This window comes from Lynx rufus, unplaced genomic scaffold (assembly GCF_022079265.1).
Source record: "Lynx rufus isolate CCGP_SWC_20201006 ecotype Redwood Valley unplaced genomic scaffold, mLynRuf1.p SCAF_27, whole genome shotgun sequence".
In the NCBI taxonomy this organism is placed as follows: domain Eukaryota; kingdom Metazoa; phylum Chordata; class Mammalia; order Carnivora; family Felidae; genus Lynx; species Lynx rufus.
The window spans coordinates 2,369,288-2,397,029 of NW_025814842.1; the positions used below are offsets into that span (position 1 = coordinate 2,369,288).

At 54.2% G+C, this 27,742-nt stretch overlaps 1 pseudogene; it reads left to right on the plus strand.

Annotated features, from left to right (window-relative positions):
* Nucleotides 1-3,523: 3,523 nt before the first annotated feature.
* LOC124519346 (40S ribosomal protein SA-like) overlaps nucleotides 3,524-27,742 on the plus strand; it is a 107,731-nt pseudogene continuing 83,512 nt past the window's right edge.

The following is a 27,742-nucleotide window of genomic DNA, read 5'->3' on the forward strand; positions in this document are numbered from 1 at the left end:
CATTCCTTTCCGGCAGCCCCGGAAATAAACGGAGATTTATTTACAAGGGAATAAAAAGGTTTGCATTTCTAATGGGCTGGGAACCATTAAGTTGATGCGATCCTCGGCCTGCCTGCCAGGGATGGGAGAGAGACAGACGACAAAAGTGCCAGCAGGTTTTGCAACTAAAACAAACCCCCCTCCCCTCCCAGGCCTGTCGTGGCCCCAAGGGCCGGGCTCGGGGCGGGGGGGGGGGGGGGGGTCCTAAAGCTAACAACGGTTTGGTTTGTAGCTTTGTTTGAACCCTGCTTTGTCCGGCAAGATGTTTCTCAACAGCCCAGAAATATGTGAGTACATTCCTTGAACACGTATAATTTAGTTCCAATTGCTCCTTGCTGGTGCAAGCCGCAAATGAAAATAAACAAGATTCATACTTATTTTCAAGCACGTAGCGATAGGAGCAAAATTAACGCTGGTAAATAACACCCTTCTGAAAAAGGCTGCTGTTGGTAGAGGCTGCTCGGTACCCTGAAAACTAATTCTGAGGCGGAAAAGACCCAGTAATCAAGACGGGAACAGCAGATTTCAGGGCGGCGATGCGGCGGGACACGGGGGCCGGCCCAGGGGGCGCGACGCAATTTATTTCTCTCGGGCGTCTTCCCAGGCAAGTTTAGCTCTACAGCTAATTACCGACTTTCTATGCAAACACGAACAGAGCGCGTGGGGTACCATTCATCAAGCCGAGGGAATCAGAAGACACCGTAGGACAACAGGCCATGGAGAGCTGCACCCGGGCCAAGGAAAGGTTGATGGCAACCGCCGCGAACTAGGGGGTGAAAGGCCCCCAGGCAGGAGGGCCTCGTGGCCGGAGGGGTCTGGGTATTACTGGGAGGCTGGCCACAGGCAGGCCAAGGTGTCCTGCAGGGGACCAGGAATCAGGCCTCTGGTCTGATGGGCATAGCGGACTGATCGCAGGAGAGGAAGGGTTGCCAGGCCTGTTTGGGCGCGTGTGGGGTCCTTGGGCGATTCAGGCGCTGGGGGGGAGGGGTTTCGCTCAAAATTCCGAGGTAGACAAGGAGACGGTCCGGGGGAGCTCGCGTGTGTCAAGAGGTCGATGGGTGTGGTGTCTTGCGGTGGGCAGGCCAGCAGTGGGGACCTTACAGGGAACGATGACCACGGCAGGCCCAAGGGATGGAGCAGAGGCCACCTGGAGGTGACAGACAGTCGGGGTTGGGGATGGGCTCTGGAGGAGGGGCCGGAAAGTCAAACCCACAGTCTGTCTCTTCACGCTTCGGAGATCCGAGTAGGAGGAAGGCTGAGATGCTGACTTTCGGCTGACGGTATTGGGAGGACACATCAAGGGGGACATGGGTGGGTTCCTGATGTCACCAAGTGCCGGGTGAGGACAGCAAATGGAGCTTCACTATTCATGAAGGACCTTGCGTCCCCGGGGGAGGCCGGCAAATGGGGGCCGAGACGGGGGAGTTGGAAAGACCATTACAGACCCACCTGGGGAAGCCAGGTTCCTGCTCCTAAATCCAGGGTTCTCCAGATGAAAGCAGGATTGAGTGTAAGCCTGACACATGCACCTAGAATGAACTCACTGAAAACAGAAGTAGGAGGTAAGGTGTAAAACCCCGATGTGTCCAGAGCATTCTGGAAATAATAGAGGAAGTTAGTCAGATCAGCTGTTGGCATCTAATCAAAAATTTTTAAAAAAGGAGGGGCATCTGGGTGGCTCAGTCAGTTGAGTGTCGGACTTCGGCTCAGGTCACGATCTCACGGTTCATGAGTTTGAGCCTTGAGTCAGGCTCTGTGCTGACAGCTTGGAGCCTGGAGCCTGCTTAGGATTCTGTGTCTCCCTCTCTCTGCCCCTCCCCACTCTCTCTCTCAAAAATAAATAAACATTAAAAAAAATTGAAAAGAAAAAGAAACCAAAACAGAAACCCAATGAACCTACTGATATTTTCCTTAAGCACCTTCTGTTTTGTGTTTTGTTTTGTTTTGGTTTGGTTTGGTTTGGTTTTGGCTTTGTTTAGACTCTGTGGTCAGGCCCAAGCAGTTCCGACTATGGTAATTGGAACCAGTTTTCATCGTGGAAAATGTGAAAAGCCTCAGAGAATCACCGACGCAAGCCTAGGGGGCGCCGTTCTCTGACCCGCAGATCGGCAGGGGGACGGTGCAGGGTCCCCCCCGGACACGTCGAAGGCTCTCTCTGCTTTGAAATGGCTGAGAGCCCGGCTGAGCCAAAACCACTAGAGAGTCAAGGCCGGACTAAATAATATCCTCGGGGTAATGCTTTTCACCTTCATAAGGAGAAGAATTACGATGCTCCTTCCCTCATGTCCTCAGCTGATGGCCAGAGAAGAGAGATAATATTTACTATTTTGTCCTTACAAAACACAGACAGCGGTGCCGACCGTATATTTGAAGAGGGGAGACTTGATATCTGGAGATGGGGTGTCGTCGGGCCAGGAAGAGCGGGAGATTTCGTTTTATTTATTTATTTAGCTCTGACCCTGGAACCTTCTCCCGAAGAACGCGGGGTCACAGCCACCAAAGGCCCCGGCAGGAAGCCAGCCGCGGGTCAGTGGGCAGAGAGTCGCTCTGGATGCGTTAACAAGGCGCCAGTCGGGAGAGCTGGGCCCTGGGGACAACCGTCAGCCTCGGTGGCCTCTCTGCTGAGTTGAGCCCAAAACAACAGCTCTGCCTGGAGGCCTACAAAGCGACCATCCGGGAAGACTCAGAAGTGGTCTCTCTCTCATATTCTGCTGAGCCCAAGAGTGTCATTTTTTCGTTTGGTGTCTCCAAAGCTCGCGTCCCCTCTTCCTCATTAGCCGTGGCTGTCCCCCCGCCCCCCAACTCTCCCCGAGGAGAGGAGGCGTCCGCACAGCGGTGGGGATCTGTCTCCTGGGGGAGGCGGGGGTGGGGGTGACATCTAACCAGGCAGCAGGAGACGCAGGTTCCATCTGGTGGCCTGAGCGCCCGAGCCGGCTGCTTTTCCTTCTCTGGAAACACGACCTGACCCACTTCCTGCTGACGTGATGGCGTACAAGTCCTCGAAGGCCCAGAGGACAGGCAGGCCACGTCTGCTCTCCCCACTCCGCGTCACCCCCGAGGGAGTAAAGACGCTTCTCTTTTCATCTGGAGGAAGAGCTGCTGGGACCCACACCTTCCGTCCTCCGAGGAACCGTCCCGGCTGGTGCCGCCGTCCTCCGGCCCCGGCAGAGTCGTGCCGACGCAGGTGTGGCTTCCAACCGCGGAGCTTTGCCAGGAGCTCGGGACACCCGCATCCCACCTCCTGGCATTGATGGATGATCCTATCGGTTGGGGGAAAATGCTCTGGTCACGCACTGCTGAGGTGTGGGGAAAGAATTTACTGCATAACATTTACTTTCCAGCGCGGGGCTGGGAACAGAAGGCCACGGGGGCGAGGGGCGTTTCTTCCCCTGGTCAGGTGGCTCCTGGCTTCACCTGCCATCTAGGGCCTGGGCGCCAAGAGAACACGCGGGGGGTCCAGAGGCATTTCTCCGTTTCTGCAGCTATGGGCGGGGGCAGGACCAGCAACGAGGCGGTCAGTCCGGGGCGGCTTCGGCGTCACCCGGGCCCTGGAGCGGCACCAACTCCCTCGGAGGCCGAGGTCCCCGTCCCGGTGCGAAGAACGAAACCCGAAGGGGGTGCCGTGGGAGGCGTCAGTACAATTGCACCGACAGCAGCCTCTGGCAGAGGCAGCGAGCCTCGGGGCCTGATCCTAGGGTCTCGGCATCGTGCCTCCCGGGCCTCTGGCCCTCTGGCTCTGCACAGAGGGGTGCTACTGCGCCCCAGTCCGAGGCCTGGGGAGGTGCCGAGCCAGCTGACGGCAATCGGTAAGCCCGAAAGAGCCACCTGCCTCTGCCGCTCTGAGACCCCTCCCCAGCCTTCTGATCTCCACCTGCTCCGGCGGTTTCTGTCCAGGCAGGCCAGTCCCCGGGGGAGACTCGGGAGCCCGCAGGCTAGCACAAGGTGAGCCGCTGGGAGCTCAGCGCTGGCGCCCGGGAGCCCTCGCAGGGCCAGCAGTGCTGGGGAACGCTTGGGATCTGGAGGAAGCAGGACTGATGTGAGGTGACGAAATGGGAAGAATTCCAAGGTAGGGAGGAGAAACGGAGGCTCAGGGCCAGCTGCCGCGGCCGTCGTGAGAGGGCTCCAGGTGGGTCGCTCAGGCCAATATTCTGCGGCCTGTGTGTCACCCCCCAGTGCCAGCCCTCGCCCCTTCTAGCTCCTGATATACGAACCTAGGAACGAGCATGTGCAGGAGGCGTTCCGGGACGCTGGCAGGCACACGGCAGGGGTCCGGCTTCCTTGCCTGTGTCACAATGGCCACCAGAGGAAGCCGGTCAGGCCCAACCCGGGAAAGCCCTTTCCTTTTCAGTCCACCAGGGGGCCACTTACTAAATCCCCACGACCGGTGAATTGTGCCCTCGCTGGGAAAAATGGCTCCCTTGCATCTTTCGGGGCCCACTGCTGTTTATCAACGTGTGGGAGGGCCAATCGTCAGAGCTCTCAGGGACGGGACACAGCCGGTTTTAGATGGCCGGTGGGAAGGCATCACAGTCGCCTGGGAGTTAGTGATTGATGAGAGGGCACGTATAGTCATCAATTCATTAATGTTATTATGATATGAACGCTATCACATATCAACAATATGTATTATCGATGTTACAAAGAACTTGCTTTATTCTCTCAGTCTGTGTTTATTGAGTACCTACTACGTGCCAGGCCTGTGTGGGGCTCTGGGAAAACAGCGGCGAAGGACAACCTGGCTTGGCCCCACATCATGGCACTTACAGTCCACTGGGAAGCTAGACAACAGTCAAATAGTGATCAGCGATGAAGGTGGAATTGCAAATTGTGTTCGAGGGAAGTCACAAACCTTCTCACAGCCTAGAGTAGGAGGATTTGACTTGGTCAGGGAACGGGGGTGGCTTTTTGAGGAACCGACCCCTGAAAGATGAGATGGGGTCAGTTAGGCGGTTGTAAAGGGGGAAGAGTGATTGGGGCAGAGGGGGACAGCATTTGCAAAGGCCCTGTGGCAGGAGGACATAGAACAAGCACGTGGTCAGAGGACAGAGATGGGGACGGTGCCAGATGAGGCTGCGCAGGCGGGGAAGGCCCAAGCTGGGGATCTGTGTGTACCCCAAGAGCGCTGGGAACCACGAAAGGACGCAAAGGGATAACGTGGTCAGATTTGCCTTTTAGAACGACCACTCTGGCTACGCGTGATGGGCTGTGCAATGTGCTGTCCAGTTCGTCCTGCAGAAATAAAGGCCTGCTCCCCACAGGCCCGGAGGCTGCTGGCAGAATGCCCTCAGCATGTGCCCCCTTCCTGGATGGGTGTCTGCCCAGAGGGCACCGGCCCCAGTCACGCCCCATCCCAGGAGGGCCAGCGGCTGGTGCCTGGTCAACGGCAGGACGGCTCAGAGGGTTGTCCCAACTCCGGGGTCCCCGGCGGGGCCATCCGAGGCCTTCCTCAAGGCTGGAGGTGAGCTGGATAACACGCCCTCCCTAACCCGGCCACCCCTCCCTTGCCCAGGTGACATGTCTAACACCACACCCAGCCCGAGGCCCTGCAGGGCTCATCTCCCTCTCCGAGCCTGCTTCCTGGGACGCCCGGTGACAGCCTGGGTGAGCTGTGTGTACTTCATCATCACTCAGCTCCGATGACGCACTCAGATGCTCAGCAAAAAGCCTGAACTTAAAATATTGGTAAGTATGTATATAAAGTAATACTTTCTTCAAAAAACTCTGTTGCTGTGAAAGGCAAAAGGGCAGGGCTCCCCACCTGCACCAGGCTGAGAAGTGAGTCCCGACGTGGCCGCGAGCCTCACTTCCTGCACTGCTGGTGGGTTTGCTCGCCCCGGGGCGTCAGGCCGCCTGCAGGAAGCCGCTTGGGGAGCGCTGCCCGCTGCCCGCAGCCCACGCCTAGCTGCTCCCCGACTCCTGTGTCAACCCAGAGCCCAGCGGGAGCCACCCTGCTGCTCAGAATCGGCCAGAAGAGGGCCCGAGGGGACGGGCGGGACATGCAACCTGGTGATCTCCCATTCCGGTGACCTCCACGTGGTGTGTAAGAGAGGCAACAGTGTTGCAAATGAAAAGCGGCAGAATGGATGCTTTTCCAAGCTGGGTGCCTGTGTAGACTTTTCAGTCCCAACAGCCCAGGACAGATCCTTGTGTGTGTGTGTGACCATTATTTAACAACATTTTTTTTTAATGTTTATTTTTGAGAGAGAGAGACACACACAGTGCCAGCGGGGAGGCACAAAGAGAGGGAGGCACAGAATCCGAAGCAGGCTCCAGTGCAGAGCCCGACGCGGGGCTCAAACCCACAAACCGTGAGATCATGACCTGAGCCGAGGTCGGACGCTTAACCGACCGAGCCACCCAGGCGCCCCATGCGCGTAACTGTTATTAAAGGTACAGTATCTCCCTGTTGGAAGAATTCGGAATGCCACTAGAGCATTCTGAAGATAAAGGCCAAAAACACAAACAAACAAACAAACAAAACCCACAAAGCAAAAGAGAAAAAAAAACCCACCCCCAAAATAATCCAGTCCACAACCAACTCTTTGGAACAGAATAAGGTTAAAAAAAGATGAAAATCATCACAAAGGTATGATTTAATCTTTACAGTGTTAATAGATATGAATAGGAGGACTTTATATCGGGAAATGTTATTAGACAGCATAATGATCATTTTACGAAGATCAATTCATTTAGCACTTAGGCATTTTTTCCCTCTCTCCCTGGCTTTTGCTGACGACTGAAGTGTTACCGTCCCGATGAATGTTTCCTGCTTCGACAATGAGCGCCTGCCGAGTGGCTAGGGCACCGCGGGCACAGCACGAGGGGGTGGCCGGGGTGCTCTGGAGACCCAGGCGTACTTAGCTCCAGGGCCCGCTCCACATGGACCGAGACATCCCTTACTGCCCGGGACGGCAAGTACGAGTCGCCGGTCTTCGCAGATCACGTCAGAACCGCTCCCAGCACCCCCCGCTCAGTAAAGGCTCACAAATCCTGCCCCAACTTTGGCTCAGGTCACGATCTCGAGGTTCATGGGTTTGAGCCCCGCGTCGGGCTCTGTGCTGACAGCTCAGAGCCTGGAGCCTGCTTTGGATTCTGTGTCTCTCTCTCTGCCCCTCTCCAACTTGTACTCTGTCTCTCTTTCTCTCTCTCAAAAATAAATAAACAGTAAAAACAACAACAACAACAACAACAAAACAGAATCAATTCATTGTCCAATCACAAAACTGACAAGCATACATGGAAAGTCTATGAGAGTAGGGACCGTGCCTGTTTTCAGGCGTCCTCTTGTGAGTTCGACAAGTATTTGTTGAGTGCATGAGTATGTTGTAAATTGCATGATCAAGTCCTACCGCAAAGACAGCACATTCCACGATTAAGCCACCTCCGAGAACTCTCTTCTGGGACTATTTAGTGTGCATGAAAATCTCTTGTGGGAACTCGTGAAAAATAAGATCTCGCTTCCGGATTCCCAGCCCTCGCTGGAGAGCTACAGGACCAGAACCCGCCTGGTGACAGCGTCCCGGCTGGTGGTGCCGTAGGAGCCCTCGGTCTCAGAGCCAGAGAGCTCTGGGTTCAAAACCAGGCTTGGCATTTCTCAGGGACTGGGGTTGGGCGGGAAGACATTGCACGGGCTGGTGGCCAGGTGGGCCTCTCGGAAGAGACAGGTAAGCCGAGGCCTGAAGGAGGAGAAGGAGCCACAACCAAGTGAACAGTGGGGCTATCTCAGTTTGGATCCCCCTAGAAGCAGAGCACGGGACAGATATTCAAGCACAAGTTAATTTGGGAGGTGGTCCCGGGCAGTGAGACAGGAAAAGCGAGCCGATAAGACGAGGGTTGCATGCGGCCCTTCCCTCCATCCAGAGTCGGGGACTTGGGCAGTTCATCCGCGACCCCCCACTCATCCTCGTGAAGGGGATGGTGGGGGCTGGTCTTAGTTCCTGGCGCTCAGGCCTTCTGTGCTGGCAATGAACGGCAGCCAGAGCAGATCCTTGGGGTAAATCGATCCTGGCAGTCAGAGTTTGGAAGCCTGTGTACGGATGGGGGGCCGCAAGGGGATCTAAGTAGGGAACTGAGAGCATCAGCCACGATGGGCAAGCTTGCTCCCTGCGAGGGGACCCGGCAAAGCAGAGGCCCTGAAGGAAAGAGCTCCACGTGTTCAAGGTTAGTGTGGCCGGAACCCTGTGAGCCTGGGGAGGCCGGGAGGAGGTAGGGCAGGGATCACAATTTTCAGCTGGCTCTAAAGAAAACGCGACAAAACCCCAAACAAACAAACAAAACAGCCCAAAACCCCGATCTGTAGTGTTTGCCAACTCGCACGGCGCAAATGTTCGCATCATGGCTGATTTTGCGCGACCAGGGTGAACCCTGACTGCAGCGATGGGAGGACGTGTGTGTGTTTGGCTCTCGCGTGCCGGATGAAGCCGAATCGAGCACCCATAGCGGGGAGGAAAGGGATGAGGTTGGAGAGGATGATGGAAGACCATCAGAAGGGTTTTAGGCAGAGCACAGAAAGGATGATCTAATTTATGTGTGTCAATGAGCCGTGAGGCTAGGAAAAATGGCCCGAACTGCAGCGTTACGACCTGGGCGCTTAGCACCTTGCCGTGGGCACCCCCCACACACGCCCCGACTCTGAGAAGTACACCCGCGGAGAGAATTTACAGAAAATCCATCGTCAGACCCTCTCACGCTGGGCTGAGACCCATGCTTGCATTTAGATGATGTTAAAGGTCTTCCGTAAATTAACAAAACACGAGGGGCCGCAGAGAAGCGGGCGACGCGGCGCCTTTCCCAAAGGGTCCCGCTCGTCCGAGTCGGCGAAAGCCTGAACACGAGCTTTGCTGCCTCTTGTCAGCTTAAGTTAGACCTTTAATACTCCTTAAATATATTTTTCTGTTAGTAATAGAATCATGGCAGAGAAATGAAGCTATCTGTCACGTAAACGCCCGCCTAGAAGGAGCAGGACTGTAATAATGGGGCTCGAGGAGGGTGCCGGGCCACCAGAATACCTGTACAAATGAAAATTGATTTTCTTGAGAATTCTTCGCCTGGTGAAATAAATTAAATCTGCATTTACTTCTATTTGTTTAAAAACCTCTTTGTTAAAATAAGCACAGCTGTATAGAGACATAATCTAATAAATTAAGAGAGGATAAATTTTACCTAATAACATTCTGCACAGAGACTATGCACAGAGGGAGCCCACAGGAGGAAGGCTCACAGAAGCCACTTAAACGTCTGGACTAATTCTATTTGTAACGGGAAACTGACAAACAGATATGCTCAGGCCTTTGCAAGCTTGTTTTATTTTTTTCCAAATCACGTTTATTATTAGTTTAATTGGGGAAAAATAATCTACCGAGCTTCCACTGAGCCTGAAGAAATACAAATTTAACTAGGTCTTAACGTTTAATGCGGCTTGCATGGTGCACCACAAGGAACACCGTTTAATGAGGGGAAACTGCGTTGCCAGCCTCGCATGAAAACTCAGGACACGAAGCCCCGTCTTCCGCCCCGAGCACATCATCCTGCCTCTCGGATTTTCTCTGTCCCTCCCAATACGAGGGGAACCCAAATAGTCGTGGGTGTTCACGGAACGTCAGCACGCGCCTAGCAGTTGCTCCTGAGCCCCTCCGCCCCCCACCCCCGACCCGGGGTGGTGCTGGGGTGGGCGGGCAGGGGGTATGGCCCTTGGGCCACATTTATTGACGCACCAGTGTCCCACAGCAGGGGTTTCGACGGAAAAACGAAGTTTTCCCTGTAGCCGCCTTAAGCCATTTGGGAGCAGAGAACAACACAGGAAGGGCAGCAGACTCTGTTCAAAAAATTATTTTTATGAATGTAGGTGTTTATCACTATGAACTTCCCTCTTAGAACTGCTTTTACTGCATCCCACACATTTTTTTTTTAAATGTTCATTTCTTTTTTGAGAGAGAGAGACTGAGTGTGAGTGGGGAAGGGGCAGAGAGAGAGGGAGACACAGAATCCGAATCAGGCTCCAGGCTCCGAGCTGTCAGGACAGAGCCCGATGCGGGGCCCGAACTCACGAACCCATGAGATCACGATCTGAGCCGAAGTCAGATGCTCAACCGACTGAGCCACCCGGGGGCCCCACAGCCCATCCATTTTGATACGTTGTATTTCCATTTTCATTTGTGGCAAGATGTTTTTACGTTTCTCTTTTGGCTTCTCTTTGACTCATTGGCTGTTCAGGAGCGTGCCCTTTGATTTCCACATATTGGTGACGTTTCCGGTTTTCTTCTTGTAATTGATTGCTAGTTTCGTACCATGGTGGTTGGAAAAGGTGCTTGATGTGATGTCAGTGGTCTTTTTTGGTGCATTAAGACTTGTTTTATGGCCTGACATGTGATCTCTCCAGGGGGATGCGCCACGGGCCCTGGAGAAGGATGTTTTTCTGCTGGGTGGGATGGAATGTTCTATCCATGTCTGTTAGGTTTATCCAGGCACACGTGTCATTGAAGTCTGATGTTTCCTTATTGATTTTCCTCTGTCTGGATGAACTATTCGTCGTTGAACGTGGAATACTGATGTTCCCTAACTGTATTGTCGACTATGTGTTCCTTCAGGTTCGTTAATATTTATTTTATATATTTAGGGGCTCCAACATTCGGTGCATATGTGTTCCAAGTTCTAAGTGCGCCTAAGAGGAGATGTGACATTTGGGTACCCCTGTAATGCCAGGCACTGGGCATATACTTCATTGAATCCTAAAACAACGCTACTCCCATTTCCAAAGAGGAAATTGAGGCTTAAAATGGAAAATCGTGGCTGACCAGCGTGGCTGCAAAGACCAAGTTCCCATATGATGTCCTCGTCTTGTTGTTGGAAGAGTCAGCTGGAGAAAGCCATGCCTCTCTTTTTACTCTCTTAGGGCTTTGTGTTTATAGTTTTAAGACGATCAAACAGAGAGGTTCAGTTCTGTTGCCACCAACCATGCGTGCTCACTTCCCAATCCCGATTTTTAAAAAATTTTATTTTTTAAAATTTACATCCAAATTAGCATATAGAGCAACAATGATTTCAGGAGTAGATTCCTTCGTGCCCCTTCCCCATTTAGCCCATCCCCCCTCCCACAACCCCTCCAGCAACCCTCTGTTTGTTCTCCATATTTATGAGTCTCTTCTGTTTTGTCCCCCTCCCTGTTTTTATATTATTTTTGTTTCCCTTCCCTTATCTGTTTCGTCTCTTAAAGTCCTCATATGAGTGAAGTCATAGGATATCTGTCTTTCTCTGACTGATTTCACTTAGCAGAATACCCTCCAGTTCCATCCACGTAGTCGCAGATGGCAAGATTTCATTCTTTTTGATGGCCGAGTAATACTCCATTGTATATATAGACCACATCTTCTTTATCTGTTCATCCATCGATGGACATTTGGGCTTTTTCCATAGTTTGGCTATTGTCGATAGTGCTGCCATAAACATCGGGGTGCATGTGTCCCTTCGAAACAGCACGCCTGTATCCCTTGGATAAATGCCTAGTAGTGCCATTGCTGGGTCGTGGGGTAGTTCTATTTTTAGTTTTTTTGAGGAACCTCCATGCTGTTCTCCAGATTGGCTGCACCAGCTTGCCTTCCCACCCAATCCCGATTTTTACCTTCCGCCTTTCTGGATGCCTCCTGAGCTGTGACCAGACACGGGAAGTCTATGCGTTCTTGCCGCGACATCAAGCCATGGTCAGAGTTTCGGCCAGAAACCGATCGCTGTCTCGTGGTATCCGAGGGACTGGCTGCTCTGGACTTCTCGGAAGCGAAAGCTGACGAGGAGCCACGTGTGGCTGGTGGCCTCCTGCAGAAGCGGCCGCGTGGCTTAGACGCGTCGGGAGCCTTGCACCCCCTGGCCTCCTCCCTGCATGTCTCCTCTGGTCTCCTGTGCCTTCCCGGCTCCCAGGACTGACTGTGTCGATGGGAGTCTCCACCGTCCAGAGCTCAGCCATGCGGCAGTGAGCGAGAGGCCAGAAGCCAGCCACCGAGAGCTCACAGGGCAGAAGGGAGGGACCACAGATCCCAGTGTGTGCGTGACGAGACAAGGCGGGTGCCCCAGGTCTGGGGGAGGTGACTTCACGCCTGAGCCCGGAAAACTGGAGAGGAGGCGACCGGGGGGCACGCGGGAGGGGAAGGCGAGCAGGTGGGCAGCGGCACAGATTTGAGAGGGTGAGAGGTCTCGTTCTGTTCTGCGCGGAGCTGGGGGCGTGGGAGGGAGGGCATCGGGGGAACCGCGGCCAGTCTCAGGACTGAGTCCTCTCCAGCCAGAGGGCAACGTTTCAAGCACTGGAGGGCCTTGCTTGAGTTTGCATTTGAGACACGGTACAAAGTTCCACAACAGGTGTCATTTATTAAGAAGCAGCCCCGGGCCAGCACCTCGCGGGGCCCAGAGCACTCAACACGGGGCTCCGAATTCCCTCCTCCCCGTCCCTCACCCCTGCAACCGCCAGTGGATTACGGGTCCTGCCGCAGCCCCCTCCTCGTCTACCTGGCCTCGGGTGGCCCCATCCGCTTCCCCCCCTGCAGCCCGTGAACTTCCTAACGTGCCCATGTGTCACTTCGCTTCCTGTGGACAACCCCACGCGACCTCCCGCTGCTCTGAGGACAAAGCCCAAGCCCCTCCCCTGGCCCGCGGGGTGCCTCGTGGTCTGGCTTCTGTCCACCCCGCCACCGGTGCTTTCCTCCCCTGCCGCTGGGCCCTCCCATCCGGCTGTGGACGCCTTCGTTCCTCCTCTGCCCTCCGCTTCCCTGCACACGTGCCCCCCCCCTCCCCCGCCTCGAACGCTCTGCCCCCAGCTGCCCTCCACACCGCCCCCCTTCACCACCTGACCTCTCTTTCTCCCGCGCTTTTCGGGGGAGACGAAGCTTCCTCCCTCAAGGCTTTCTGGAGCCTCGCGTCCTGGACAGGTGCCTGTGGCCGACACTGCTGTGTTCTATTTTCCACAGCCGACCTCATCAACAACCCTCCTCCCCCGCTGGCTCTGTGATCTTGCCCCCCGTCTGCCACCCCCATCGAGACCAGGGGGCCTAGCTCCTTCCCGCCCCCCGGATGCGGGCAGGCCTTAGCGACTGTTGGCTCGCGGCCAACAGAACGCGGTGGAAAGGACGCTGCGTGACGCCGGGGCTCTGTTGCCTGGGGCCGTGCAGGTGGCCCACTCTTCGGACGCTCATCTCAGATGCTCCTCTGGGAGCCCAGGTGCCATGCTGTCAGGAAGCCCGAGCCGCACGGAGAGCCCGGCCTTCAAGACGTTCTAGTCCGGGAGCCAGACGTGATGACAGAAGCCTCCAGATGATTCAGACCCTCGGCCATCCGATTCACCCCAGTCACCTTCCCAGTTGAAGGAGCGGAGGGGGGCCATCCCTGCCGTGCCCTGTGCAAAGTTCTGCCCCACCGAATCCCCGAGCGTGCAAAATCACGGTCGTGCCGTGTCCTTAGGTTTGTTAACACAGCGATAAACAAGTGGCTACCAAACACCCGTCCCACATTTCCTCTTCCTTGCTGAAAGAATTCTGGTCTTGTTCGGAGTGGCTGTGTGCCCACCTAAGCACTGGCTCTTCTCGCCTGCCTTACAGCGGGGGTGGCCGTGTGACACAGTCGAGGGTTCTGAGAAAGCGTTTCCCTTCCTGTTAAGAGGAAGCAGCACGACTTGTGCTCCCATGCCTTCCCTTTTCTGCCTGGAAGGAGAGCATGATGGCTGGAGCTACAGCAGTCCTCTTGTGATCCTGAGGGAAAGTTCCAAGAGATTTGCCAACATGTGGGTTTGACATCATGGAGTGACTGAACCGACACCAACAGCCACCTCCCTGGACCTTCCTGTTAGGGGGGAGAAAGGACTCCGTTTGGGTCTGAGGCTCTGCAGCCAGGATTTTGCTCTCTGCAGTGGATGTGTTCCTGACTACTTCCACGCTCCTCATCTGCGCTGACACTTCTATCCCTCGAGCTCATCTCCCCACCAGAGGTAAGCTCTGTGTGGGTGGGGGCCACGTCTGTCCCTTCTCCATCATGTCTATCAAGCCCCGAGTGTGGCATATTGGAGGCGCTTAAATGTTCACTGAATGACGTCCAGTCAACGAAGGTCTGACGATTTCCAGAGCCTCAGAGACGTTTCCAGCCTGTCAGTGTCATGGGCAAGGTCTCTGACGCCCACTCCGGCACCCCCTGTCCCCAGGGTCGCGGGAAGCCTCACTTCTCCTTGTAGTCGGACTTGGGTCAGGCGGAGGAAACGTTTCTCACCACAGAGCTGTGTGGGAAGCTTCCTCCCCTGCATTTCTTCCCTCTGGTATTAACAAATGTTAATTTGCCGCAATGATCGTTGGCCTTTCGAGTGCCCTTTATACTGCTATAATTTTGTGACTTCACTGAAAACACCAACCTTGTAATTCTACTTGGCCTTACAGAAAAATCCTTGGAGGATGTGTTCTAAGTCAGGGGGAAGTCCAGGTAATTTTTTTTTTTCTTTTCTTTTTTTTTTTTTTTTGCTCGTAGGGTCTATTCCGCTTCGTGCACGGATCACACGTCTTGCACGTGAATGCTCGTACTTGTTCTAAATTGAGATAAATTTAGATTTATCTAGATAGATTTAGATTTATCTAGATAAATGGCTGCTGGTGTGCGTATCTGTCTCGCCCCACTGCACCCCTCTCTGATGCGCTTTGCTCACAAACGGTCGCCTACGCCGTTGGCCACACTTTTAGGCTCAGTGACCTTTAGTGTAGCTTTGATTTCAAAACGTCCAGTAAAAATCTGCTCTTTAGTTTTCCTTCGAATGCGAGGTCAAGCTGATGGGCACTGTGTGCCCCTCGCTCACGGGCCTTCTCCGCGCCTGGACTCTGATGCACGCTGCGCACCTGTTACCCGTTTCCCAGGTTTCCAGGAGGACAGATCATGACTAGGGACCAACTATTGTGTGGGATGGGACAGACCCCGGGGTGGTCTTTGCTCCTCACTCGCCTGGGTTGGGATTCCAGCTCGGTGCCTCACTCGCTTTGTGACCCTACACAGTTTTCTGAGCCTTTCTGTGCCTCACTTTCCGCACCAGAAGCGCGGGGACATAGACTGTTTGGGGGATTGGCTTTGCTAGGACACGACAGCGACTGCCAGCAGAGCCCGAACCACACGCCCCCTGAACACAGGCGGCGGAGGCGGGCACACGTCAGCTGCACGGAGGGGTGTGTCTGCAGCGGGCCTGGGAGGTAGTGCGTGTGGGAAATGTCACAGGCGTCTCCCGGCCTCCGTCTCCCCGCTCGTCAAAGGAAGGAGATGATGCAATAGTTGAGAGCTACCCGACTTGGAAGAGATGGGCAGCTACCTCTGCTTGGTTTTGGGGAGGGATGACCCTGAACTCCACTCCCTGAGCGGAGCACCTCCGACCAGCCGCGAACAGAAGCGCACGAAGCCGGTGTTTTTGCAAGGCCTTTGCTTCGCTCCGCGTGGTGACGGGGCGGCGAGGGGCTCCGGCGATAGAGGGCCACCAGGTGGGAGTCACGGCCTCGGTGTCCCACTGCCCTGGGACCCGTTCTCCCTGACAGTAACAGGAGCCCCGGCCGTGACCCCTCCCTGGGGGAGGAATGTTGGCCTGGGGGCGGAACCCTGGGCAATTGTGCGTGGAGGTCTGCGATGTTAATATAAAACCCAGACTTGACGTGGTCTGTGTAATCTGGGGAAATCCCCAAGAATCCAAAAACATGCCAGTTCTAAGTCAGCTCCTTCGGCCCAGAGGAGGCCAGGGTGAGACCCTCTCCCCCAGTTCTCAGCCAGATACACTGTCTCTTTCCAGCGGAGAGGAGGGAGGCTTTCTGCCACAGTCCAGAAACACGGGCAGGGTCCTGTGTCTCCCAGTCGGGCACACAATTCAAATAATCACTTATTTCTTTGTTGGTTTATTATTTGAGAGAGAACAGGGAAGGGGCAGAGAGACACAGAATCGGAAGCAGGCTCCAGGCTCTGAGCTGTCAGCGCAGAGCCCGATGCGGGGCTCGGACCCACAGACCGCGAGATCATGACCTGAGCTGTAGATGGCCGCCCAACCCACTAAGCCACCCAGGCGCTCCTCAAATAATCATTTAAAGAAATCAGTTTGAATGACACTTAGCCTCTACCGCACTCCAAACAGAAACCCCAGAGCTACAGAAGCTTCTAGAACAGAGCCTGGCAAACTTTCTCTGGAAAGAGCCAGATAGTAAAGATTTTAGGCATTGCCAACCATCCAGTCTCTGAAGCAATGTGGCTGTGTTCCAAGAAACCTTTACGCATGGACACTGGAATCTGAATTTCGTATATTTTTCACATGTAACATATTACCCTGCTTCTGATTTTTCCCCCCAGCCATTTAAAAATGTAAACGCATTCTTAGCTCATAAGCCAAACAAACACAGATGGCTGGCTGGCTCTGTCCTGAGAGTTACAGTACCAGCCTCTGTTCTAATAGTTAACATCGGTGAAAATCTTATCACCTTGACCAAGATTTTCTTGTCAGGACACGAAAAGCACTAACCATGAAATTCAAAATCGGAAAAATTGGATGTCACCAAAACTGAAAGTTTCTGCTCTTTCTAAGATGGTGTTAAGAACATTCTCATCAAAAGACATCATTTAAGAAATTTTTTTTAACGTTTATTCATTTTTGAGAGACAGAGACAGAGCACGAGTGGGGGTGGGGCAGAGAGAGGGAGACACAGAATCCGAAGCAGGCTCCGGGCTCCGAGCTGTCAGCACAGAGCCCGACGCGGGGCTTGAACCCACGAACCGTGAGATCATGACCTGAGCTGAAGTTGGGCACTCAACCGACAGAGCCACCCAGGCGCCCCTAAAGACATCATTAAGATAGGGCACAGACTGGAAAAATATTGCCAGTACGTGTATCTGGCAAAAAGATTTGTACCCAGAACATGGAGAGAACTCTTATGAATGAACACTAAGAGACAACAGCTGAATCTTAAAGATGAACAAAAGACTCGATCAGGCCCCTGGCCAAAAAAGACCTAAGAATGGTCAATAAATATATCAGAGGTTCTCAACGCCTCCTGCCATCAAGGAAATGCAGGTCCCAGCCGCAGTACACAGAACGGCTCAAACACAAGAGCCTAACAGCACCGAATGTTGGCAAAGCCGAGGAAATGAGACTCCCCGGTGTGGGCGACGGGAATGCGAAACGGTACGATCCTTTTGCAGAACTGTATATTATAAACTTAACAGCGTACCTACCCTAGGACTCGGCACTTTGGCGTTTACCCAAGAGAGATGAAAACGCATGTCTGTAAAGCGACTTGCACAAGAAGGGGTCCTGAGCAGAAAACAGCCAAAATGTGCATCAGCAGAATGAAAAGACAAGTGGGGTACTTATGCGACAAGAATGCTACTCAACAACAAAAAAGAACAAATCCCTGATACAAGCAACATCGTGGATGATTATTTTTATTAAAGACTTAATGTTCAAAAAAAAATTTTTAATGTTTATTTATGGTTTGAGACACAGAAGGCGTGCAAGCAGGGGAGGGGCAGAGAGAGAGGGAGACACAGAATCGGAAGCAGGCTCCAGGCTCTGAGCAGTGAGCACAGAGCCCGACACAGGGCTGCAACTCATGACACTGGGATCAAGTATAAAATACTCAGTCGGTTAAGTGTCCGAATTTGGCTCAGGTCGTGATCTCGCAGTTTGTGAGTTCGAGCCCCGCGTCGGGCTCTGTGCTGACAGCTCGGAGCCTGGAGCTTGCTTCCGATTCTGTGTCTCCTTCTCTTTCTGCCCTTCCCTGCTCACGTTCTGTCTCTCTCTGTCTCAATAATAAATAAACGTTTAAAAAAACATCCTAAAAATCCTCTGTTCTCCCCCTATTCATTCCTTCCTTCCCCAACCCTCAGCAATCCCTGATCTTTTTATTGTCTTCGTGGCCTTTGTCTTTTCCAGAATGTCGTGGAGGTAGAATCCTACAGCACAGAGCCTTCTCAGATTGGCTTCTTTCGCTCCATAATTTGCATTTAAGGTTCCTCTGTGTTTTTTCATGGCTTGGTAGCTCATTTCTTCATAGCGCTGAATAATATCCCATGGTCTGGAAGGACCACTGTTTGTTTATCCATTCATCCATTGAAGGGCATCTTGGTTGTTTCCAAGTTTTGACGATGATGAATAAAGCTGCTATACACATCCGTGTGCAAGTTTTGTAAAGACATACGTTTTCAGCTCTTTTGGGTAAATACCAAGGATTTGTATGTTAAGCGTATGTCTAGTTTTGTAAATAACCGCCAAATTGTCTTTCAACGTGGCTGCACACACTATTTCACATTCCCCCCAGCGATGAATGACGGACGGTCCCTGGATAGTTCGAAGCTCCACATCCTTGTCAGCATTTGATGTTGTCAGTGTTCTGGATTTCAGCCATGTGCAGTGCTCCTGGATGATTCTTGAAAACAATTACACTGACCAACATAAGCAGGACGCAAAAGAGAATATCCTATATAATCCCATTTGCGGGAACGCAAGGACAAAGGATGATCTATGATGACAGAAGCCAGACAGGGGTTGCCTGGGTGTGGAGGTAGGAAATTGACAGGAAAGGGGGAAGAGGGAACTTTCTGGGCCGACGGAAATATCCTAATCTTCATTGTCAACGCGTTGGCTGCGAGCCAACGATACTGTCTTGAGTTGTGACTTAGTGCAACCGAGGGACCGAATTTTTTTGTTTTATTTAATTTTAAATTGAGTTTAAAAACAAGGAGCACATGTGGCTGCTAGAAAATTTGGAATTACAGGTGTGGCTCTGATCATGTCGCTACTGGACACAGCCGTCCTATTTCTTTTCTCGGGTGGTGGTTACCCAAGTGTGTGCAACTGTCCAAACTTGTTGAACTAAGCACCCAAGGTCTTTGCATTGAATTGAGTGTGAATCACAGTCCAGTCAAAAAATGACACCACGTGACCCCTACTCGACTAATTTATGGCATTAGAAACCAGGCAGGTGGAAAGCCGGTGGCGGGAGGGAAATGAGATTTCTGGGGGGCTGACACGTTCTTTTTCTTGGGGTGGATGTTGGTCATACCGTGAGCTCAGTTTGTGACCATTCACTGAACTTCATGTTTGAAGACAGAAAATATATTTCTTTAATACACACTCTTGTTCTTGTGTTTTTAGAGTTCATTTATTTTGAGAGAGAGAGAGAGAGAGCGTGCGTGCAGGGGAGGGGCAGAGAGAGGGAGACACAGAATCCGAAGCAGGCTCCAGGCTCTGAGCTGTCAGCACAGAGCCCGACGCGGGGCTCGAACTCACAAACCGTTGAGATCCTGACCTGAGCCCAAGTCCGACATTTAACTGACCGAGCCACCCAGGTGCCCCAGATGTTCCGGTTTTAAAAGGCAAACTTATGGAGAACAAGTGGCTAATAGGTTAGGTGCTACCTTGGGAGACATTGTGTTTTACAATCAGGAAGGTGCCACGGTCCCGGGACTGGTGTCCCTAAGCCCTAATCTCTCCCAGCTGGGGGACTGGCCCTGTTTGAAAGAGCTAAGATCTTGGCCCCGCTACTCGCCGAGACGACTTTCCCTGGGAACAGCCCCCTGCGATGAATGCGCCAGCCTCCCGTCAGACCTTGTCGTCAAAGAAAATGCCAGCACCGCAGGCATGCCTGGCCCCTGGTGACCCGAGGGACACAGACTCCTCGAAGGTGATGGGGCGGGGGTGGCATGCGGCAGATGGTAGGGGTCAGTCGCTCGGAGCCACGTGTCCTCGCCAGGTGACCGCAGCCCTGGGCTGGTTCAGGCAGGGGGGCCAGCCACAGGCTGGGGCTCTCGGCTGCACGTGTGGGGGTGGGGGGACAGCCGGGGGAGCGGACCCAGACCCCAGGGTGCGGGAGTGGCCGGCAGCACAAGGAGATGTGGCCAACCTCAGCCCCGTCCCCGTCTTTGGGACGGCCAGACCTGCGGACACGGCGGCAACAGGTGGGGGGAATGGCGGAGCGGCCACGTGACGGAGGAGGATGTGACTTCCGACCCGCGGCCACGCGCACCGACCACTGGCTTGCTCTGTCGCTACCAGCGCAAATTTGTGAAAGTTACCCAATTTCTTCAAGTCCTCACTTTCTCTCCTGATGGAGGAGATAACATTAGCCGCTTACTGGATTCTTCCGGAGTTAAGTCACACAGGTAAGGTACGCCCAGTGCTTGGCGAAGGGTAGAGTTGGTCTTGGCGAGCGGCTCTCTTCAGCAGGACCGGAATCGAGCCTCCTACGAGCTGGTCGAGGCCACGGCCAAGGAGGACACGACCCACAGAGCCTACAGCCAGGCTTCCACGCCGGCAGAAAGCCAGCGGGCTCCTCCGAGAATGGAGCACCGCGGGCTGCGGCCGCCGCGCGTCCTGGGCTGGGCTCTCCAGAAGCGGATCCGCGGGGGAGGAGTCACGGGAAAGTAAAGACCCTCTGATAGAAAGTATTCCCCGGAGAAACCGCTGGGAAAGTTTCCAAAGGAGGCGGGAGCGGCAAGGCAAGGAGGCCAGATGAGGGCGCAAAGGCCAACGCGATCCCGCTGGGAGGCGCTGCGGCGACCGAGAGGGAGCCCGAGGGTCCGCCCCTCCCGGAGCACCTGCCCCTCCGTAATGGCCTAGCACTTGGAATAGGGCGCACCTGTTCAACAACAGGGTCTCGCGGAGGAGACCCAGTACGCTCCTGAGGCTCGGTCACAGGAGACATTGTGTTTCTCCCTCGCACTCTGGCCACGCCGGCTCTGGGGGAGGCCAGCTGCCATGTGTGAGGGCACCCGAGCCGTCCGTGCAGAGGCTCCCGCGGGAGGACCTGAGGCCTTCGGGTGACGGCCATTGCCACCTTGGCAGCCATACGAGGGCACCATCTTGGAAGCAGAGCCTTCCTCCCCGGGGGAGCCTCCCGGGGGACCGTCTCGATTGCAACCTCACGAGAGCACCCAGCTCAGCCACATGCCAGCTACTGACTCACGGAGACTGAGATAATAAATGTTTGTTATTATTTTAAATCGCAGAACTTAAGGTGAATTTGTTCACATGGCCGTAAAGAACCGATAAAGTCATTCTGCCTCAGTCACGGGGGGGAGCTCTGGAGACACCACAAGTCATGTCTTAGAGTGTCCCGATCGGTGGGAGCTGGAGCGCCCAAGTCCCCAGACCCGCCGGTCACTGGTTCAGAGCTGCCGGGGGTGGGCTGGGGACAACCCCCCCCCCCAGGCACTGCTGGCCTCCCACGCAGACAGGGGAGTGGGTACAGCAGGCAGAAGACAGCCTCCCACAACGACACCCAGGGGGCAGCTGTGGGGGTTGAAACGCGGCAAGAGGGGCTCGTGTGCGCATCAGGGCAAAGGGATTTGAGGGAACGTGAGCGGAGCCCTGATGGCATCGGCCACGGGGCAAATCTGGCAGGTGTGTGGGGGTGGGGGTGGGGAGGGTGGGTGCGGTACAGCCCCGGATCTCAGACCTGGAGGAGGCGGCACCGAGCCCATGGTTAAGGGCACGGTGTGGCTCCGGACGGCTGGGTTTGAACCCCGGGCGTGTCGCTCTTTCGGAGCCTCGAACACCTCATCCGTCAAGTGGGGCAACGGTGGTCCAGTTCACAGGGTTGCGTGAAGGTTCAGTGGGATTCCCGCCGGCCTGCTGTTAGCCCACGGTCAGTGACTATTTGGTATTATTACCAGTACTATGAATGGCAATGGAGAAGCTCCCATGAGGCACCAGTCAGCAAGCTGGGGCAGAGCTGGGGACACCTGTTCCCCCAGAAAACAACACCTTAATCCAGTTCTGGGAGGGTTTGCCAAAGAGACGGGCCAAGATGGGGTCTTGTCTGTCCCGTTCATCGGTCACGCTGAAAGACCCCTACCCAGCTCTCACGGGGACAAGGCGGGGCCGGGCCAGCAAATGAGGAGTGGGGAAATGGGGCAGTGTCCCCCCAGCTAGAATTTCATTACTGCCCAGGGGCCTTGGAAGCCTGCTTCTAAGGCCTTCTGGCCTCAGGCCCTCAGACAAGACCACTGATCCAACGGTCACGCTCCAGCTAATTCAGCCGCGGTGTTCAGGACTGCCTGTGACGCAGCGCTAAATACCCCGGAGATGTGATTCTTGCCGACATCTGCCCGACTGGGGAGACTGGAACCAGGCTGTTTACTTGCTCACCTCTGGGGGGCACCGCCAACACTGGGTCTTCCCCGGTTCCCCCACCGGCAGCGCTAAATTTCCAAGTACATGTATATGCTTCTAGGGCCCAGGGTGTAGCCGCGTGGCTTCACAGAACTCTGGTGCTTGGGAGCTGGGACGGACTTGGGAGTCTGGAGGTAACTCGTCCCCTTGTATCACAGACCCGCGGCTTCCTCCATGCAACGTTATCTATTGATTTCTATTTAATAGTGACTGATGCGGCTCTTGGGCCTTTCTCTGATGAATCCAAGTTGTCCGTCAAGGAGGAGAGACAGGGCGGGAGAGAAGCATTATTATTCCAAAGCACAGTCATTAGATTAATAGTAAGCTCAAAGCCACACCATCAGCATGGGGAGGATCAATGCAATAACAGAGGTGAGGCTCTCCAGAGAAGAGAGCTGCTTCTCAAACACGTGTCCTATTTATAGATCACGTGCGTTCGTTCCCCCCTCGTACCTGCTTCCCTGAGCTCTCCCAGGCGAGCTGATTATCATCTTTAAGACTACGTGTCGGCAACATAAACCATCATCGCCATCACCCTTTATCTCTGCCCCATCTTTCTTCAAAGTGCCCACCAGGAAAATTAGACAAAACCGTGTAGCTTCGTGTCGGAGCAAAGGCATTTTTCACGACTCTTCCGAAAGAAATTTTTATCTTGCCACGTTTGATCTTTCCCCGTAATTTGAGAGAATAGAAACCGTAAGGCCATAAGTAGCCAGCCAAAATTTAGAAATAATTGCCCCAGATGGATTTCTATCCACAAACATTTAGTTTTCCCAAGTCATAGCTTGTCCGCAGGTGACCTGATTTGGATGGCTTTAATTTTTACGTTCTAGATTTGTTATTCAGAACGGGTGGAGGGGGAGGGGAGGGGAGATTTTTCTCCGGAGGGTATTTCTTTCTAAATGTAAGGAAATGATTCTCTGGTTCTGTGTCAGAGAGAGCTAGGGGTGGTGGTGGTAGGAATGTGGGCAGGGCGGTGGCCGACAGCTGGAGAATCTGAGCGTGACATGAAACAGGGACTGGGCAAGGGAAGGAGGTCGATGGAGGGGAAGTCCAGGGTCTAAGTGCAACGTGACAGGTGGCCAGCCTTGCGAGACCCTTTCAGCCTTCACGTTCACCCCTGCATCCTGCACTCCACCCTCTCCGTTTAGAAGGAACTCCAGAATTCTCTCTCCCTGTTCACTGACCACGGGTTCTGAACCACAGACATCACTCGAAGCCTCACCCTGCCCGCCATCTTGTTTTGAATTCTCCCCGGCGTCGGAGCTCATTGATCACCTATGGCTTATTTTTCTGTTTCTGGCCTCACCTTGCCCTTCGGACTTGACACTGTGATAGGACCGCACTTTTTTGTCTCGAGCTATTATTGAGTCAGATCAACCTCCCTCCCTGGTTCAGTTGAGCCACAGAACTCCCTCCCTCCGCTCCCGCCGTGGGATTCTCTTACCTTTCTTAGTAGCGTGAATGGGACTTAGATGGAGAAACCCCAGGGTGGGAGAGTCCGAATAAACTGCCACCACTGTCTCTTTATCCAGGACCTCCTCTCTCTACTCTCGGCCCTTGACAACTTCACGTTTGCTAACGTTAGCATTTAGGAAACCATCTCCCCCACACCCGCTTTGTGTATCGGCAATCGTTCCTGTTCAGATGGTTTGTGACCCGCCCTCCTTCCACATTTTTTACAAAGTTCCAGACCAGAACTATGCGCTTTCCATTAAAAGCCTATTAAAATGTATCTATTGATGAAAACTGTATGGCTCATCACCAAACACGCCGACTCAAGATAATACATGAAACTTAGGCACATAGCTCATCAATTTGGAGCTACTGGGACTCCATTTTTCTTTTCCCTTAAGACGTTAAGATCGAATCCCTTATAAAATTGGATATAATCTAAATGCTCAACACCACGGGATGGGTAAAGATATGCCCAAGTCCTACTAAACGGTCGTGTTTGCGAAGACTATTTAGTGACTCAGAGAGAGGACGTTGAGTGGAAAAGCGGGGTGAAGACTTATCTTCTGTGTAAACCCAACTCCACTGTGCCCCGTGGCAGCCTCGGCTGGGACACTGGCTTGCAGGGCCGGGGACCGTCTCTATCTTCCTCCTGGGCGGTGTCCCAAGTGTGGCCTCCGGTGGGTGGGCACAGGGGAGGAGGGTGGTCAGCAGGAAGTCAGCTGAGGCGCAGGGAAAGGCTGCTGCTTCAAGCCAGGGGCTTCAGGTGGGAAAAAGGCCGTGTGTGTGTGTGGGCGGGGTGGGGAGGGAGGACGGGGTGGATGGAGGGGTGAGGGAGGCCGGTGGTCTTACAATCACCGCAGTGAGATGCAGCCCCAGTAAATCTCTTTAGGTGCTGGTGCTTGAGGCTTATCTTTATTCCTTAAAGCCTATCTTGATTTTTTTAGACGTGATTTATACCGAGGGAGAGAAGAAATAGAATCATGACATGTGCACAATTTACAAGGCTGATTGCATGTACTGTTCATTTACACATTCTATCACGTTCCAAGCACACACGCACACACACACACGCACACACACACACACACGCACACACACACATACACCCACACACACACACACTACCATAGACATTTGGGGAGCTAACCCTGGAATCGGAGGTAGGATCCTGGTGTTGCTGTGAGCACGGGGCAGGCCAGAGCGCCCCGAGGGTTGGCAGATTTTGGATAAACAACACATTTTTTTTTTTGTTAGTATAAATATTCTTACTTGTTCTAGCTGGCAACTGTGCCTGGACCTCTGATTTATGAGAAGAAAAGCTTAGGTTAGGATTTACTACACCCCCCCTGGGAGAGAGAGAGAGACAGAGAGGGAGACAGAGAGAGAGAGAGACAGGGAGGCAGAGAGGGAGAGATCATCGCTCTCTCTCCCCCCGGAGCACAAAGCCCGGCGTGGACTGCCTTTCTCGGATCGTAAAGTTTCTCAGCCAATTTGCTCTCCCATCTCTCCCGAATTTTTTCCCTTTCTGAGAGAACTCCCTCTCACCGGCTCCTATTTGCCTGGATTTACATATAATGAACCTCTTCGCTGTCTCCCTAGCAACGGGGCCTCTCACCAAACAGCCTCAGACAGAAACCCGGGCAGAACACCGTTCTAGAAGCAGCTGGCACATTGCCTCCGAACACCTTTTAAACAACATTTAAACAAGCTTTTGGAAGCTCATTTTGTTCCGTTACATATGAACTTCTCCCTTTTCCCTTTTCGGGGGAGGAAAGGCCCACGGACGTTTTTCTTGTACAGAATAGGAGCCCTCTTCCTTTACCTCCGGGTCTCAGTGACCTGGCATGGAGAGACGTTTCCAGATTGTGTCGAATAGTCACACAAGCCCGGGGCCAAAAAGGACTGAGGGACACTGGGGGGTGATGACGTCCACACTTAGGAACAGGAAAGACCAAGGCCCTTTGTTGTGTTCTGCAAACATCGTGCGCTTTGAAAGACTGTGTTTACGAAGTTGCATTTGTTAAGGAATAATGAATGTGCTAGAGACTAATTATTATTATTAACCAAAGACATACAGCGGGCCGTCAGCACTCCTACCGACCAGCGTTTCCCACTGAGCCGAGAGGATTCCCGGCCAAGGCCAAGGCCAAGGCCAAGGCGCTCTGGTGTCTTCCAGCTGCATGCTGCCGTCACTCCCGTGTGCACGTCCCTTTCACGTGCACGTCACTTCCGCGGAAATACAGCAGCAAAACTGAAGACTCCCTCCCTGCCCGCACGAATGTGGGGGCGGAGCTGAACCTGGGGTGCCCGGTGTCAGTGACCCTACAAGAGACACTCTCCGGGAGAAGAACAGGGTGATTTGGGGGGGGGGGGACTCGGAACAATCCCACCAACAAGCCCGCAATTTCGGGACAACGGAGAGATTACGTTGCACAAGGGCTGATGCCTAGACGCCGGGGTGCAGACCTCAGCTCTGCCACGTAATAGTTATGTCGCCCTGACCTCGCTGAGCCTCAGGGATCCCATCTGTAAAATGGGCTGATAAAACTGGGGCCAGTTAGGATGCGTGTCAAGGGAAAATGCAAAGTGCGACGCAAACTGAGGCCGGGTCTCGTTTTGTCTGCAACGCCCTCTGGGCTTCACCCTCACGAGTTACAGCATGGCAGCCAGGCGGTCCTGGGACTAGAAACGTCCTCACGAGAGGCCAGCGTCCCTTCCAGATACCCTCGCAGAAGAGAGAGCAAAGTTCTTTCGTGGAGCCCTCATCGAACCTGCCCCCAGGGTTCAGGGACGGATCTGAATGCTGGGACCACACTCCACCAGTCAGGGTCCAGAAGGCGATTCCAGCTGCCGCCGCCAGGGGGGGAAATCACGTGACACGCGCTGGCCAATGAGGCGCGAGGTGACCCCCGCGGGAAGCTGGCTTCTGGGCGCAGGTGCCACCTGTTCCCCCGGCTGCCTCCTCCTTCCTCCCGCCGCCGCCCCGGACAGAAACTGCGGGGCGGAAGCCGGTCCTGGCCGTGACGGTGGAAGGCGCCCCCTAAGAATGACGCAGCGGCAGGGAGGCCCCGGCCAGTCCCCGGCCACCCCCTCCCGCGAGACACCTGGGACCGCGCAGAGGTGCGGGGAAAGGCGCCGTCTCTGCCGGAGCCGCCGGCGTCGGGCTTCCGCTACAAGCGAGCACAGCTTCTCCTAACGCTAGGCGTTAGGATGAGGAGACCTGGGGAGGCGAACCCTTAACCTGAGGCCCGGGTGGAATTCAGACAGGCTCCAAAGCCAGTGCTCCCACCCTACAAAGAAGGGAGGTTCTGGCACATGCGACGACATGGATGAACCTCGCGCACGCTTTGCTCGGTGGAAGAAGCCAGTCCCCGGAGGACGGAGGCTGCACGATCCCACGTCTGCGGGGTCCCTGGCGTCGTCCCGTTCCCAGAGACAGAAAGCGGGTGGCGGGGGGTGGGGGTGGGGAGTGGGGAGCGGGTGTTCAGTGGGGACAGAGTCTCAGTTTGGGGACACGAAAAACTCCCGGATGGGGACGGTGGCTGCCCAGCAGTGTGAACGCACCCAGTGCCACTGAACCGCGCACTGAAAAATGGCAAAAAATGGTAGAATTTATGCCGTGTGTATTTTACCCCAGTAGGAAGAAATTCAGTGCGGGGAAAATCCTACTCAGACAAAACAAAACGGGCGCCTGGGTGGCTCAGTCGGTCGAGCATCTGACTCTAGATCTCGGCTCAGGGCCTGATCTCACAGTTTGTGAGTTGGCGCCCCGCATCGGGCTGACAGCATGGAGCCTGCTTGGGATTCTCTCTCTGCCCCTCCCCTGCTTGCACACTCTCTGGGAAGATAAATAAACAGACTTAAAAAAAGTAAACAATAAAAACGATGCTCCCTCTCACACCTGCCTTGTACAAACTAGGAGCATTTTGTGCTTTTTTCTTCAAGAGGTTCTGAGCTCCCCGTTTCCATGGCCCCCGCCCCCCCCCGCCCCCCAGGTCCTCTGGGTTCTCGACAGCATCCAGGATGATGGCTGAGTGTCGCTGAAGCGGCTTCTGCTGCTGGGGCCGCCACCGCTCTGCCTACAGCAAGGACTAGAGA